We start from the raw sequence: 17,219 nt of genomic DNA, 5'->3' as shown, positions 1-17,219 counted from the left end.
ACAATGACCAGATGTGGTCATGTAGAGCCACCCACCCCTTCCCAAACTGGCCACTGATGGGCCTGGAGGGGGTGGGAAGGCCGCAGGTGGGTGTGTAAACAGCTGTGCCCCCAACCATACTTTGCAGGATTGTACCACTTCTGGGGTTTCTTGAAGCCTAAAGAATGTTTCAGGGTTTTCTCAATGTTAGAAAAGTTGAGAAAATGGCTGATAAAATTAAACTGATATTTATCAGTACTTCCAAAAAAGTCAGTGTTTCAACATTAAAAAAAAACATGCCTTGCAGATGTTTGGATAATATGACATGAGCCTTGAACTTAAAAAAAATGGGGAAAAAAATCAACATATAAGTTATTAAATCTGTGGGTTCAATAACCACGTGGACAATTCTGCTCCAGACAAACAACACTGTACTAAGCACAAGAACACAACACAGGTGACAAAACAGGAGAACCTGTATACATATTTGAGGGTCAATGCCAAGAAACGTGATTGATCCTTGACGGAGGCCCTGGATAGGACCATTAACATTTCCAAGTGATTGGTTGGAACCAGAGAAAAGTGAATCTCTGTTAAGAGTCCAGGAACACAGTCCCTCCTCCAACCTCAATGCCTCAGACTGACCACATAAGGGAACATTAATAGTACTCAATTGGTATATCACACAGGTGGGGTGGCACAGTATGAAATTAAAATGAATTATTTAGGATTGGGAATCCTGGCTGGGAATCCCTGCCACATTTGAATAAAATAAAATAATAGCATCTATCTGACATGTCCTGCCTGCAGCCATAATATATGTTGTGATACATATAAGGCTTTCATCTTTTAAATGTATGACTGGCTTTCAAAAGTGTCATCCAGTTCTTACTTTTCTCATTCATGTTTTCTTTTGAGCAGTCACTAGATTTTTAGCCCTGGCCTGGATGGCCCAGGCTAGCCCAACCTCATAAAATCTTTTATTCCAATCCCAGGTCGATTCAGTCCTTGCCATCTCCACTGAATGTGATTTTCATTTTGATTTTGTCTGATTTAAATTTTCCTTCTGCAACAAGCATGATTGATCCAGAGTGACCCTACCTTTATCCTGCAATAACCTAGAGTGGTTTTAAACCTCAATATTGGAGGAATCGGATTGAGAAAGCATGCGGAGCTCCGGCTACTTTGAATTTGTTCCTGAATGTGGTGGAGAAGCCCTGATTGGCCAAGGCTGCCCAGGTGACAAGCTTGCCTTAAAGGGGAAGCCCTAATTTCTCTCAGCAGAAGCCCTAACCTCTGTCTGTAGAGATTTGCCTCTTGTTTTTTTTCCCTCTCTCCTCTGCTGTCTCCAATCCTCTCCTCCCTCCCTTCAAGAAAAGATAGAAAGAGGCTTCGGTTGTGCTTGGCTCCCCCCTCCCCTTCTGGACTCCCCTAACCACATGTAGAACATTTTTCTGTTTCAATGGGGAGGGGAGGAAAGAGGAAGACCCAAGTTCAAATCGATCTGGATTCAGCAGGATCCACAACGGAATAGACAAAGTAAGTGCAGATTCAGCCCAGGGTTGCCTCTGAGGGGAGGCTACTAAGGAAGCCCAGGGTTGCTACACAGAGGTAGCCAATGGCAAAACCACCTGTGTGAGTCTCTTGCCCTGAAAACCCTATGAGGGTTGTCATAAATTAGCTGCAACTTGACAGTACTTTCCACCTCCTGTTAATGAGGTCGCTTGTTTCCTAAATATCTTATTCAAGGGGTGACAACTTTTAGAGTCTGTTTGATCCAATCAAGTTTCCTGCTGCAAAGATAAAATCTGATTTTAGATCAACATAACTCTGTGAATTATTCTCCTCAGCAATGAAATCCACCAAAAGCTGGTCATGGTTGTCTGAAGACCAGCTGGATGACTTTGAGAGCTGGGATCTCAATATTTAACCTCAGATATAACAAACTTGCACACGATGAGCATGTTAAGCATTTCTTTTGTTGATGAGTAGTTCTTTAAAAATAATATATGTGGGACCTTCCAATGTTTTTTTTTTTTGGCCGTTCCTTTTGTGGCGGCCATTTTGGATTTGGCCACCACCGGCTGCTATTTTGTGACGGCTTCCATTAACCTTTCTCAAAATTCCAAAAGGCTCAGCTATTTACATGGGGCAAGGAACTGTAGTTTTTCGCTTCAGTGACTTTGTATCACTCTTGAAATTATGATGATATTTCTCTTTAAATTTTAGTTCTGATTCTGCTTCCAGAAGTTTCAGAGTTTATTATGCTGTCCTGAAAACCAAGAACATTCCATAATATGTACCATAAAAAATCAACCCTTTCATTTGAGGCATTTTATTTCTGTGGTGGAAGAGCCAAATATGGGGGGAGGATTTGTGGACTGAATAACATGGGTCCGGCTTTTCTTTCTCATTCATTTTAAGATTGCTTTTACCTTGATGTTTAAACAATAGTTTTGTATTTCCCACATCTGTACTTTAAATTCAGTACCTCTGTTGGCTAAATTCAATTAAACATCTTTATCTTCTGTTTTGGTATCCTATATCAGCAGATATCTTCTCATGAGTAAAACTAGGACATGAGAGGTTCAACCAATTGTTTATTATGGTCATAGACCTTCAGACTCAAGAGGTTCAAATACAGGGAAGAAAATGCCTTAAATTGGTCTTTCTTTTGTTCAGACAGCAGCAAAAGAAAGGAACTAGTTCAGACAATGCACAATTGGTGGTTTGGACAAGAGGAAAATTAGTATCATGAATGTCTTGGAAAAATGAACAAATATATTAATGGAGGATCCGGTCTTTGGGTAGCTGTTGGTCACTGTGGCCCCAATAGGGGCAGCAGGACAGCATTAGTATCTTATATGGGCAGCAGAGATTCACACAGATTCACCAGAGTGCTTTAAGGTTCCCTTCCCTTCATTGCAGTGAGCAAAGTCCACGCAGGTATCCACATGAGCAGGGTTCCCTTTACAACCTCAGGGGGCTGAGCTGTGCCTCTGCTGTGGGGTCATTCCACCTGGTCTACATGGGTTGCTTTATCTTGGCCAAGGTGGCTCCTGCCCTTGCCAAAAGCCCCACCTTTCTGCTGGCTATGGCCAGGAGGAAATGGAAGGGAAGCTTCTTTCCCAACAATTTTCCCAGGCCCACGGCCAGAATATTTTTATTGGGGGGGGCGGAATTAGTACAGTCGTGATAAGTGCATTATTATTTACTTTGTTATGAATGAGCTATGAGGTAGTGCAAAGTCTCCAGAAGGAATCATTCCACAAAAGTTAAATGATAATCCATTTTGTCTAAAATCTAAGGCCCCCTTCCTTTATTTACCTGTGATGAGCAGTGCATTGTAAATGCACAAAGATCTCCACTCCCATATTATTCTACTTTCCAGGATATCAGTGTGCCAAATGAGTGTCTTTCCCACCACCAATGTATCCCCATAAGTGTCTGTTTCTTTCCCTGAGCATGAAATGAGGCTTTGCTAATAGAGATCACAGAAGGTGCGATTCAATGGATAGATTGACGGCCCTTTTGTACACCAGCACACACTCTACAATGCTCATGAGTTTGCTTGTGAGAGACAGAACACAGAAGCTGCTGATCCCATCCACCCCCTCTGATCCCAACTCCCTTTGAACATTCCCTGCGTGGAACAAGATCAAGGCAAACCCCATAGCTCCTATCAGAATATGCTGCAGGGCTGCAGATCAAATAAATCCATGACTGGCACAAGCTAGCAAGAAGGACTGTGTCATGTGCTTCAGAGCACTGCAGGAGTAACCACTTTGTGCAGGAAGCAAAGCACCAAGGAAATCCTGGGAGGGAGGAGGGAAAGACTCTCCCTCATTGGTAGAGCCTGGGTGGGATGGAGGCAGGAAGAGGGGAGGAAATGCCTTCTCTCATTGGGAGAAAAATGTGTGGTGATTGGAGGGGCATGACAAATGATTGATGGGGCCATGCCTCTGTGCACTACCATGTCTACGAACCTGGATTTCCTCCTGTTTCTCCTGGGTGAGAAAGGAAGGAGTGAAGCCTCTTTTCCCAGAAAACACTTTTGGCCCCAAGTCCTCTCCAGGGTCCCTCCCCTCTTGGCCATGGTGAGCTGCCGCCAGGCTAAAAAGGGAACCAAATGTTCTGGGCTGGTTTGGTCCATGTGAGGCCAGTTTGTTTTGGGGCTCAATCCGTGGGCTGCCTCAGACCGCAAAGCACCTTTTTTCATCCGTCCCTGTCCCCAGTCCCTAGCATCAGCTAGTAATATGAGTTGTTCCTGCCTCCAATATCAACTCTAATCCTCCAAGTTGTCTTTAATTTTTGGTTGAAAATCCTCTTCTGCCCACTTTTGAGGGTTTTTTAAAGCCTGGTTTATGTTGAAATGAAATTTAACTGATGGAGAAGCTCACATATCAAATGCAGTAGCCAAACTATCTAAGAAGGCTGGGTTTTTTCTTGCAGCCAAAGAGTTGATAAATCAAAGGCTGTTGCCTCTGAGCACTCGCTGTATATAGCTCAAGATTAGCCTCCCTTGATAGGCAGCTTTCTCCACCTCCAATAGGCTTTTCATCTTATTTTACTGGCCTATTAAATTCTGAGCCTTTACTGAAGCACAGTTGGATGTCTTACCATTAGCAATGTTAAGAGGTTGTTACAACAATCTGTTCCACATAATATATTTCTGGTAAGGCCTTGGAAGAGGAGTGTGGTCTCATGGCTTAAGAGCTACTCAGCGCTTAACACCCACTCAGGGCGGCTGTCCTCCTCCAACCGGCTTGCCTGTCTGTCCAACGGCCAGCCAATCACCTTCCATCCCCCACCCCTGATCACCCCCTCCTCCTTCCACTTCCCTCCGAGGCTCGGAGGCTGCAGATCCCTGCTGCGTGAGAGCTGCCCCTGCCACTGAGTTCCCTGCCCGGGGGTCTCCAACCCCTGGGCTTTGGGGCTCCCCGGGAGGGTGTCTTGCCCATAGACAACCAAGCCATCCAGCCATGGCCGCAGATGGGAACACGCCACCCTAACAGCTGCCTGAAGGGATGACCGGAGAACAGCTACCTGCTGCCTTTCCAGGTCATAGGAGGAAGGGGAGGCTGTCCCAGAATTCTTCCATCACCACCCCAATCTAGTGCCTGTTGTATTCCTGAATGCAACAAGCTTTGCCCCTAGTATCCCTCATAATGAGCAAGTCTGTCTTTGTCACCAGAGATCTTTCAAGGGCCTGGCACACATGGGTTTTTGGAGCCCAAGATTTGCAGGGGACCATGAGGAACAGTTTAAAAAGATACTCAGGACACTTGGACTGGTCTACACTTGGAATATTACTCACAGATCGAATTATACAGATCTTGGGACAAATGACACAACTCATGGCCTTAGTTATCAGCGTGGTCAGTGAATAGTTTGCCTGCTTAGTCTGGGTCTTTCTGTGCTACTATCGAATCGCCAGTTCGTTGTTACTTTATAACTAAGATTTATTTTTGTTAATTATATAATATGTTTTAAGATTTTTTTTAACGGGTGTTCTATGAGTTCTAAAGCACGTCGTGATTGTTCTATGCTACATTGCCCGGTTTTCCTTCATGTCATTTGCTATGGCTGTAAGCTGATGCAATACACTTGACTTAATTGACTTCAGCTTGTAATTAACTTCGGCTTACTGATACCAAAGTTGTGGCAGCTACAAGCACTGACAGCTTCAAGAGGGGATTGCATAAACATATGGAACAGAGGTCCATCAATGGCTACTAGCCACAAATGATCGAGAGAACATTGTCTGGGAAAGGGTTGTTCTGGTACAACGATATAGACTAGATATCAGGAAAAAAATTTTCACAGTCATAGTTCAGCAGTGGAATAGGCTGCCTAAGGAGGTGGTGAGCTCCCCCTCACTGGCAGTGTTCAAGCAAAGGTTGGATACACACTTTTCTTGGATGCTTTAGGATGCTTAGGGCTGATCCTGCGTTGAGCTGGGGGTTGGACTAGATGGCCTGTATGGCCCCTTCCAACTCTATGGTTCTGGGATTCTATGATTCTATGGTGCTTGGGGAGCAAGAACAGGAGGGCTTCTGGAGTTCTGGCTTTGCTGGTGGACCTCCTGATGGCAGGTGGGTTTTAGCCGCTGTGTGACGCAGAGAGTTGGACTGGGTGGGCCATTGGCCGGATTCAAGATGGCTTCAAAAGACCTCAGAATATAAAATCAGGCTTTGCTAGTCCCAAGAAATACGATGTGTGAGACAAAGTCTGTCCTTTTATGCACAAATCTTGGAGCTTCACCAAATAGGATGAAGCCATCTCAGGTCTGTGTCAGCTTTCTCCTGTCAAAGGTGCCCCCACTCCTGATCTTTACTGTACAGACTAAACATGCCAGAGAATGTGCTCAGGTTGGAATATATAAAGAGTTGCCAGCCTCCAGGTGGGGCCTGGAGATCTCCAGAATTACAACTGAGCTTGTGAAGAGGGGACATGATAGCCCTCTAAGTATTTGAAAGGTTGTCACTTGGAGGAGGGCAGGATGCTGTTTACGTTGGCTGCAGAGGAGAGGACACGCAGTAATGGGTTTAAACTTCAAGTACAACGATATAGGCTAGATATCAGGAAAAAGATTTTCACAGTCAGAGCAGTTCAGCAGTGGAATCGGCTGCCTAAGGAGGTGGTGAGCTCCCCCTCACTGGCAGTTTTCAAGCAAAGGTTGGATACACACTTTTCTTGGATGCTTTAGGATGCTTAGGGCTGATCCTGCATTGAGCAGGGGGTTGGACTAGATGGCCTGTATGGCCCCTTCCAACTCTATGATTCTAGGATTCTAAAAGCAGAATGCAAAGGGTTCTCTATAGACCACTGGAAACGTAGTGAAGCGCTTGGCTTTAGTGTTAATTACTGCCATACGAAAGTCCTCCACAACTGCCCAGATGGGCCGTTCTCAAGGGCAGGAGGGAAAGGAAGCAGATACAGTGATCAGAAAAAACAGCTGTGCCTTCTTAGAGCAGCACCCCTCTTGCTACAGACATACCCAGACATCCATGAGGATTATTTCTGCAAGCAATTGCTGTGTGATCACTTATGCTAAGATTATGTTCATTTTGGTTTGGATGGATCCTGTCAACATCGTCCCTCAGTCTCTCCCAGTTCCCCTCCTTTTTATAGCTCCTGTCTCCAGCGGCTTTTGACTATGCAAAATCCCCAGTGTAGCCTTTTTTGTAGCCAGAGGGGGCACCCTCCTCTGTTTTTCACCTGTGGAAAAGCTGGTTGGACCCAACCCATTATGTTTACATTAATATTAGAGTTACTTCCTGATGAACTTCAGTACTGAAAGTCAGACTTCAGACTGTGTCAACTTAAGAGGGCCGTGAGTACAGAGCTTAAGCAATTAGTGGCATAACAGCATCCCACAGAACTGGGCTTAGGCCTGACCCCTGATAAATGTTGTGGGAGTATCTTAAAGTCTAAGCGTAGGTGGAGTAAATTAATGAGATGTTAGCTAAAGCTACCCTGCTCTGGATGACGCAGGTTGGCCTGATTTTGTCAGATCTTGGAAGTTTAGCAGGGTCAGCCCTGGTTTGGACTTGGATGGGAGGCCTTCAAGAAAGTCCCGGGGCGCTGCACAGAGGGAAGCAATGGCAAACTACTTCTGGAAGCCTCTAGACTTGAAAGTCATAGACGTGCATTTTAGGATGAAGGAGATAAAAGGATTTATTTATGGAACGACATACTGTGGTGGTGCAGAGGAGAGATAGGGACAGGTGTCTGCCTACATGGCTACCTAAGGAGAGAGAGATGGGAGAAGCCTCCGTGAAGAAGGAGGATATTGCCCTGAGAGCATCAATCTAGGGACAGACAAGGTAAAGGTAAAGGTATCCCCTGTGCAAGCACCGAGTCATGTCTGACCCTTGGGATGACGCCCTCCAGCGTTTTCATGGCAGACTCAATACGGGGTGGTTTGCCAGTGCCTTCCCCAGTCATTACCGTTTACCCCCCAGCAAGCAAGCTGGGTACTCATTTTACCGACCTCGGAAGGATGGAAGGCTGAGTCAACCTTGAGCCGGCTGCTGGGATTGAACTCCCAGCCTCATGGGCAAAGCTTTCAGACAGCTGCCTTACCACTCTGCGCCACAAGAGGCTCTCTAGGGACAGACAAAAAGCACACTTAAAAGGTAGAACGATTCTGAACTCTCTGACCTATCTTGCAGTCTTCTTGCTGCTCCCTTTGGGGTCTTCTTCTCTTCTTCTCTTTGTACACCAGACATTGTCTATTCCAACAGAAAATCTTATGGGGTCACCATAAACTAGCTGCCACTTGATGGCACTTTTCACCACTAGAGGGCAGACACTCAGATATCACCCACATTCTCCCTCTAAGGGGAAACCCCTTGTTACTTCAAGAGTCTCTGGATTCTGAAGCTCTTTTCTGAAGGCTCTTGCAGTGTCCATTGGAATGGGAAGAAAAGAGCCTAATATCAATGTGGGTATCTCCATGTGTCCCCCAACATCTAATTGGCCACTTTGGGTCTACTGGCCTATGGCAGCGGTCCGCAAGCTTCCGCTTGCTGCGGACCGCTGCGGCATAGTGGGCGGAGAGGGCGGCCCGGGGGCCCACGCACACGCGGCAGCCCCAGCGCAAACGCGCATGTGCATTTGCGCTGCCGCCATGGCGGCGGCCATGGCTTCCCCTCCCGGCCCCTCTGGGCCGCGAGCAGCGGCCGATTAGCTTGCGACTCGGCAAGCTTCTCTTCCCTCCCCTCCCGAAACGAGAAGCTTGCCGGGCTGCGAGCTAATCGGCCGCTTTGGCGGCCCATTTGCTCGCGGCCTGGCGAGCTTCTCGCTTCGGGGGGGGGGAGGGAAGAAGGAGCCGCGGCCCGGCGCCAAGGCCTTCGCGGCCCGGCACCGGACTGCGGGCCGCGGGTTGGGGACCACTGGCCTATGGCATCAGATCCTAGGCTGCAGTTCCACAGAAATAACTATACGCTTCCAAATTATGTCTATCCCGTTGAGCAAGAACATATCAGGTTTTAACTTTATCTTTTTGGTGCAATGGCAGGGCAGCTTCAGAAGTTATGGTCTGCTAGAGAAGGCAGTGGTCTTCTTGCGGTGTACCCGTTGGCTGTGTTCCACTGGGGGATTGTAATGTCATGGAATTTATTTGTATGCAGAAAGAAGTGACCATTGGTCCAAAGCAAAATCTGAAAACTACAGTTGCATAGTACCTTTGATTAGGACCAACCCAAGTTTTTTGTACCATCTTAGTTGGCGCTGATAAAAAAAAGGATTATATAGTATTTATACCAGGCTTTCTTAACCAGCGTGAAGCCCTGGGGTTTCTTGATGACCCTGCAAGGGTTTCCTAAAGGGGTTGGGATTTTTTAAAAATATATTTTAAAATTTGTTAATCATTTATCGGGTGATATGACCCTATATGGCCATGTTGACCTCAATCCCCTCCCAAAATGGCCAATGATGGGGCTGGAGGGGGTGGGAAGGGGAGGGGCTCCAGGTGGGCATGTCCACAGCTCTGCTTCCCAACCATCTTCTGCACGATGGCACCACTTCTGGGGTTTCTTGAAGCCTGAAGAATGTTTCAGGGGTTTTGCAATGGTGAAAAAGCTGAGAAAGACTATTCTATAGTATAGACTTTGTGCCAAAATCTCCTCTCTCTCCCTCCCTTACTGGGTGAGGTTGGAACGGTGTGAAGGTTGAGTACATGAAAAGGTACTTATGAGCTCACGTACATAAGAGCCAGGACAAGCCCAGACATCTCACTCAGTTTATGTATGGGAACGAAACCAAAAAGAATCTGAAAGGTCAGTATGGTTCTTTAACACCTATTCAACAAATATTTTCCTTTGTAATTGTGTAATGTGTAGTATATGTTAAAGCACATTCAATTGTCTAAATATTAACAACTAATTATGAATGGCACTCTGTACATGCTCTGTGAAATTGTGGAATTGGCAAAGAACACAACGCAATCACTGGACCTGACAACATCAACTATGTTATCACATATAACATAGTCTCATTCCCTAATATGGTACGTGCCATGAAATGCCAACTTTCCACTCTCTACATAGGGCAAACAGGTCAAAGCCCATGCCAAAAGATAAATGGACACAATCTGTCATCAAGAATAACCAGGCAGAGAAATCTGTAGAACACTTCAACATTTCCAGACATTCAGTATGTGACCTCAAATTAGCTGTTTTATTGCAAAGGAACTTCAGGAACAGGCTGGAAAGGGAAATTGCTAAATTATAATGCTCAGAACAAAAAACCTCCCAGGACTTAACAGGGATATTGGTTTCTTATCTCTGCTTTCAATATCTGATGAAATTGAGCCAGCATGAGCCAAGCATGTCAGGGCTGAATCCAGCCATAGCAGGTATTTACTAAGGAGGAGGCAATGTACCAGATGAGGTTTTCCAAATGCCTGCAATAATTGTGTGTGCATGTATTTATATATGCAGAATATATATACAGGCGTTGGCTTTGTTGACTAACCTGCTTGTTCATTTGGTATCTACGTGTAGTCCAAGGCACTCACATGATGAGTAACATATGTAAGTATGTTATTTGTACAACATCTCCCCAAAACAGAGAAATCAAAGCTCCTCTCCCCCTGAAATAAATTGAAATAAATTGACTTAGGCTGGAGTAACGTTCTAGGACTATGCTGTTATTCTTAAATGTGGTACTTTTCCTGGATTAGAATCATAGAGTTGGAAGGCGTGGAGAACTCACCACCTCCCTGTTCCACTGAGAAACCGCTCTAACTGTCAGGAACTTCTTCCGGATGTTTAGATGGAATTTCTTTTGAATTTATCTTGGTGTATGATGCCTTTGTTGATACAGCCCAAGACTGCATTCACCTTCTTTACCACTGCATTATGCTATCTGCTCAAATTTAGCTTATAATCCACAAGTACCCCAAGATCTCATTCAAACACACTGTTACCAAGAAGTATATCTCCCACCCAGTATGCATGCTTCTCATTTTTATGACCCGGATGTAGAACTCTGTGCTTATCCTTATTGAATTGCATCTTGTTCTCATTTGCCAATTTTTCCAGCATGTTCAGAGAGCATGGAACTCTATATGTTCTGGGGTGTTTAGTACTCCAGCTGAGAAGATGCTGATAAGAACACTTGTTTGTATGTACATATATCCTTCAAGACAGGAGGCTCAGAACTGCTTCCAGATCCCCAAGAAAGCTGAGATTTGGAACATGCATCTAATAGATACAGTTCATACAAGTATTTTATCATGAGCAAAGTAGCTGAAAACACTGGGAAGTTTGCCATGTTCCCTCCTTTGAGCGTTTGTTTGAATGTGGGCACAGTGCCTCAAGCATTTTGGCCCTGTCCCAATGACTGGGAATGATGCAAACATATACCCACCTTGCTTGTACAGAGGAGCTGCGTCCACATTTGGGAAAATGTACTCCTTATGGGGTACAGCCAATGTATTTATTCCAGCTCCTCCATTATGTGGATTGCTCTCTACCCAGATAAGTTGTGATTTTAAAGCTGCCAACAACGATGGCAGGAGCTGCATGACTCTATGGTTGTGGTTATTCTAGCCCTAGTTACTAACTCATTGTGTTGCTGTGGAATAAAGGATTTAGTTCTAGCTATGTCTCCATAGCTAAGTCTGAGAAATCTGCTGCTGTTTCCTGGTTCTTTCTTTGCAGAAGCATATAATTTAGCCTGAGCTTGTTGTGTCAAAAGTTAACCCATGCTGAGAATTGCATTGTTTGCCTTGGTTTCCATACACAAATGTTTTCAATAACATACTTTTGTCTTTTTCTTTTTCTTGTTTTTTTGGCTGGAAGGGAAGACATTTGTTTATGACACGACCTTGAAAATCCGTTTGGTTTAGACCAGGGGTAGTCAAACTGCGGCCCTCCAGATGTCCATGGACTACAATTCCCAGGAGCCCCTGCCAGCATTTGCTGGCAGGGGCTCCTGGGAATTGTAGTCCATGGACATCTGGAGGGCCGCAGTTTGATTACCCCTGGTTTAGACCATTGTAATAGCGTTCTCTGCAAAGCTGGGATTTAACGGGACTTAAAATAAGCTCAAACTGGGTATAAATGCATGTCTATGACAGTGGTTCTCAACCTGGGGGGTCAGGACCCCTTTGGGAGTCAAACGACCCTTTCTCAGGGGTCGTGGCAGGGCAAGCAGCTTGGCCGGGAGGGGGGTGCCATCCACACAACAGCCTTACGGGGTAGATCGAGATAGAGCTTTCGTCTGTCTGGAGCAGTGGAAAAGAGCAAGATTGGCATGGTGGGATAGAACTGAACTGAGAAACCCCGGAATAAAACCAATGCACGTACAATAATGAACAATGTATCCTAACGCCAATGGTCAGTTTCGGTTTAATTTCTGTGAAAGAACACTGGCATAATTTTATGGTTGGGGGTCACCACAACATGAGGAACTGTATTAAAGGGCCACGGCATTAGGAAGGTTGAGAACCACTGGTTTATGGTGAAGGTGGGTTTGGGGGGCTTCCTTCCTAACATGGGAGAATATGAAAAAAAAGAAAGCACCAAACAATCACTGTATCCAAGGATGTACCTCACAAAAACAGCAAGCAATTTTAATCACTGGGAATAATGAAAGCCTCAAGAAAATCCAGCAGAAAAAGGGGAGAATACAAGCTGTTGGACTAAATAAAACACCACTCTTCTTGCTAGGAAAATGCTGCTGGAAAGAATTCAGTGTCACCATCTATGGATTATTAATAAATCGAGGCATCCAAAGGTCTGTCTCGTTTAGGGAAGCCTTATCTCTTGGTGAAGTCCCATCGAATTAATCAAAGAAAATGTGGCCAAAGAAAACTATTCCATGTCTGGAAATATAGTAACCAGGAAGAAAATAAGACTGCACCAGTAAGCAGGAGAAACAAGGTACGAGGGAAAGTAGTTTATTTGCTCTTTTAGAGATTTAAAAGGTTAAATAAACTACTCTCCCTCCTACCTCATTCCTCTGGAAATACAGATAACCAAGCAGCCACAAGGCAGAAAACCACAGGAAACTGATAATCCATGTGTCCTGGACTGATAGTCCAGGACACATGGGTTACTTTAAAAGAGAGATGTTTATAAGACTTGTGTGCTGAGGTCACTGCCCTCTCCAAACCCTGTAATTATAGCTCATCTCCAGACTACTGAGATCAGTTCCCCCTGGAGGAAATGGCTGCTTTGGAGGGTGGATTCCATGTCATGGTGCCCCATTGAGGTCCTGTCCTCCCCAGGCTCCATCCTCAAATCTCCAGGAGTTCTGCAACTTAGATCTGGCTACCCCATCTCCCACCCCTACCCCACAGTGGGCAAGGAGGCAACCTGAGTTATACCACCTGCTAGGTCATCTCAGAAGTTTGCCATCTTGTTATGGTTTCATTCTGTTAAAAAGGCACACGGCTTTGTAGAGAAAGCTGGGGAAACCGGCACAACTGGAGGCATCATATTAACCTCAGGAAAAATGTTTTTATTGCCACATGAAGTAAGTCTTTGAGTCTCCTTCGGATAGAGAAAAGCGGCATATAAGAACCAACTCTTCTTCTTCTTCTTCTTCTTCTTCTTCTTCTTCTTCTTCTTCTTCTTCTTCTTCTTCTTCTTCTTCTTCTTCTTCTTCTTCTTCGAATCATAGAATCATAGAATCATAGAATCATAGAATCATAGAGTTGGAAGGGGCCATACGGGCCATCTAGTCCAACCCCCTGCTCAATGCAGGATCAGCCCTAAGCATCCTAGAAAAGTGTGTATCCAACCTTTGCTTGAAGACTGCAGTGAGGGGGAGCTCACCACCTCCTTAGGCAGCCTATTCTTCTTCTTCTTCTTCTTCTTCTTCTTCTTCTTCTTCTTCTTCTTCTTCTTCTTCTTCTTCTTCTTCTTCTTTGTCATCGAGACGCAAACTGGATGGCATATTAGGCTGTGAGAATTCCCCTGCCTCTTCAGACTTGGATAAGGGGAAAAAGCAGCTTCAGTAATAGTCAGAAATGATGTTGCAGAAGGCAAACTCCATCTACCTTTCTAAAGATCAGTAGAGGGCAGAGTTCAAGAGTCCAGCTGTCACATTAACCCTCTGTTCTGCATATTTTCCTTCTCCCACTTGATAATGAAGGCATGGCTAACCAGGCACTCTAAGCAGGTATTTATGAAACAGGTATTTATGAAATAAAATGCACACGCCAAATTTCATTTCACAGTTTCATCACATTTCATCACTTTATCACGTTTTATATCTTCCCTGATTCTCTGGAAATGGTATAGAAGGAGAGTGAAGATCCAAACTTAAAGCCAAACTTAAAGGACCAGAAATATGTGCAAAGCTAAACATAGAATGCTCATGTTCTTATTGCTTGTTGTAAAAATTTTGCAACCCTATCCATTACAACAGAACTGTTCAATCGCAGAAGCATCTTAAATTTATTAGAAGCCTCCAGTTTTCTAATTAGGAGCGGCAAAAGGAATTCAGCTCTAATACTTTAATACAGGGGACAATATAACAGAACATAAAGAACAGATTCTTTACAACCTTGGTTGCAAAGGCACAATCTATTTAGGTGAGGGATTATTTTAAGAAATCTCCCTGTCATCATCACGGATGGCAAGACGCTGAACCAGCAAGCGTGTAGTCTCCCCATTGCTGTGGATCTGTTAGATCAGGGGTAGTCAACCTGTAGTCCTCTAGATGTTCATGGACTACAATTCCCATGAGCATTTGCTGGCAAGGGCTCATGGGAACTGTAGTCCATGCAGGAACACAGGTTGACTACCCCTGTGTTAGATGGCAAAAATATGATGGTCCAGAGTCAAAATATAATGGAATGGCCAAGCTCAAAGGTGAACAAGTTTACTTAGCAGCAATAATAAGCTCTTGATATTCTATATCCAGGATTCTGTGCTTTTTAATCACAAAATGCAGAGGTTTCTGGTTCTTGGGTCGGCTCTTCTAATGCTATTGCAATGGATTTGATTTTTCACTCAAAATAGTTTATCCGTTGGAATTGGTTTTCAGAAAGTGTTATAAATGTAAGACTGGTGGGCTCATGGTAATTGTAGTCTATGGACATCTGGAGAACCACAGCTTGGTCATCCCTCCCATAGACCCATCTTGCTATCGCTTAACAGATCTGGGTCTGATCACTGAACTTGAACAGAAGAAGATCTCTGGAGTTTTGTGAGTTTTGAGAAAGGCCACTTGGGGGGCATGTGTGGCTGCCGTACGCAGTGCGGCTCTGCCTTTGGGCTCATCACAGCACTGATAAAGCTGTTCTAATTGAGCAGCATTATCAGGGCTCTCTCAGCCTCACCTCCCTCACAGGGTGTCTGTGGTGGGGAGAGGAAAGGGAAGGCGACTGGACCACACGGGAACAAGCTTGACCCTTAACAGCAGCAGAGACCGGGTTTCCCTTCCGCTCCTGTGCCATAACCCAATGCACCTTTCGGCTCTCTTCCTTAAAAATACCTGGCCTGTCCTTCACTGCTCTAGGGAAGAACAAAGCACAGGGGGATAGTCCTGCAGCAAGAACAAGACCTGGCCTTTATCTCTGCCTGTGGGTAGTTCAGGTCTCACGGACAGGCAGGCATCTCAGAGGGTGGGGGCACTATTCCTGTGCACCCGGCAGCACTCCCTTTGGATCTTTGCAATCTCCCAGTCCTCCATCCCTAACCCCACCCCCCTCCCTATCCATCATCTCGAGGAGCACTTTGCCAAGCTGTAATGATTAACCATGTTGACTTTGCAGTCTCGGAGGCGGGGCAGGTCCGTGGAGGCAGGCCGTGCAGAAAGGGAGTGGGTGTGGCAAAAGCTGCTTGCGAGGAGCCGGCTTCTCCAGAAGGCAGACACCATGGACAGCTCCTGCTGAGCAGGGGGCTGCCTGTCTTCTTCTCCTGGCTCCTACCTGGCACTGGGACGGGAGGCCAGGGCTTGACTGCCACGCATTAGGACCTCTCCTTGTTAGCAGAGGGTGAGTACCTGACGCCTGCCTCAATGTTCTCTCCACAGTGCCTCTCCCCGGCTTTGCCAACTTATTCCTCCCTTGCCATCAGACCGTGTTATCCTTTTCCCACGGCCGTGCGCGCCCCAGGAGCTGGTGCCGTTTCCCTTTCCTCTGCAGAATAGGAAGCCGAACGTCCAAGATGGGTTATTTGTTTTCTGGGAGGGCATCCTCTGTGTGCTCCTGCAATAACAGACCTCTTTCCCTGTCTGGAGGAAATCCCCGTGCATGGAAAGGCTGTCTTGCTTCTGATTTCTAGAAGAAGCCTTCAAACTTTAGTCCTGCCTGCCAATTCCTGGGTAGAAGCCAAGAGCCTTGTTTGGAGATGCTGCTGAGAGAACAGAAAAGTCCTTCCACGCTGGTGCAGGTAGCAGCGTTTTTAAGAAGGGTTCGTGGAGAGCTGGGGGAGGAGAGTTCTGTGAGACAGAAAGACAATTTGGCTTTGGGAGCCGGACCAGTTTCAATTGTTGAAGACGGAAGTGCCGCAACTCAAGTTTGCATGAAAGTTATGCCAGATGGCCCAGACGCCTTACGCTTTCATTTAAAAATGCATTGAGGCTGTGACTGCTGAAGAAAAACCACTCGGCACGTTCCCAGAGACCCTTAAAACTTATTTCCCCAAGTCCCAGGTTTCGTTCAGGGGCACTGCCCACTGCTAGCTAGATACGGACAGAAGTATGCTTTCCCTTCTCCGTCACTGGGAAATCAAACAGGGTTAATTTCCCCGATCCCACAGACTTCAATGCATTTAAAAGGCACAACTCAGGGGTAGTCAAACTGCGGCCCTCCAGATGTCCATGGACTACAATTCCCAGAAGCCCCTGCCAGCGAATGCTGGCAGGGGCTTCTGGGAGTTGTAGTCCATGGACATCTGGAGGGCCGCAGTTTGACTACCCCTGGCGTAACTGTTTAAGGCGTAACTGTATACTTCCACGCTTAGTATACAGGGAGAGAGAGAGAGAGAGTCTCTTTTGAGTGCTTTTTGGCCTCTTACCAACTTTCTGCCTCAGATTCCGTTCGATTAAATGGGAACGTAAAAGCCTGCTTTGAGGGGCAGTTGCAGGGGGGGGGAACTAGATGGAGAAAGCATTTCGGCAAATTAAAAATGCTCTCTCTACACAAAGGCTGGGGAATAGCAATTCTTAGTCCAGATTGGCAAGGGGTTAGCGCTTATGGGAAGGATCCCTGTAGCCTGGGGACACCAGATCTCCCTCCTGAGAAAAGTCCTTATTTAAATGCCACAATATGA

At 45.7% G+C, this 17,219-nt stretch overlaps 1 protein-coding gene across 2 annotated transcripts in view; it reads left to right on the top strand.

Annotated features, from left to right (window-relative positions):
* Positions 1-15,752: 15,752 nt before the first annotated feature.
* The window catches only part of LOC143833369 (unconventional myosin-Ia-like), a 68,460-nt gene continuing 66,993 nt past the window's right edge, over positions 15,753-17,219 (top strand). For both annotated transcript variants that reach the window (XM_077329098.1, XM_077329096.1), the window contains exon 1: positions 15,753-15,940. The gene's annotated coding sequence lies outside the window, so the exon portion shown is untranslated. The remainder of the gene's footprint in view (positions 15,941-17,219) is intronic.

The sequence above is a fragment of the Paroedura picta genome, chromosome 3 (assembly GCF_049243985.1).
Source record: "Paroedura picta isolate Pp20150507F chromosome 3, Ppicta_v3.0, whole genome shotgun sequence".
NCBI classification, from domain to species: domain Eukaryota; kingdom Metazoa; phylum Chordata; class Lepidosauria; order Squamata; family Gekkonidae; genus Paroedura; species Paroedura picta.
The sequence above is the reverse complement of the archived record's forward strand: the minus strand, read 5'-3'. Positions and strand labels throughout refer to the sequence as shown.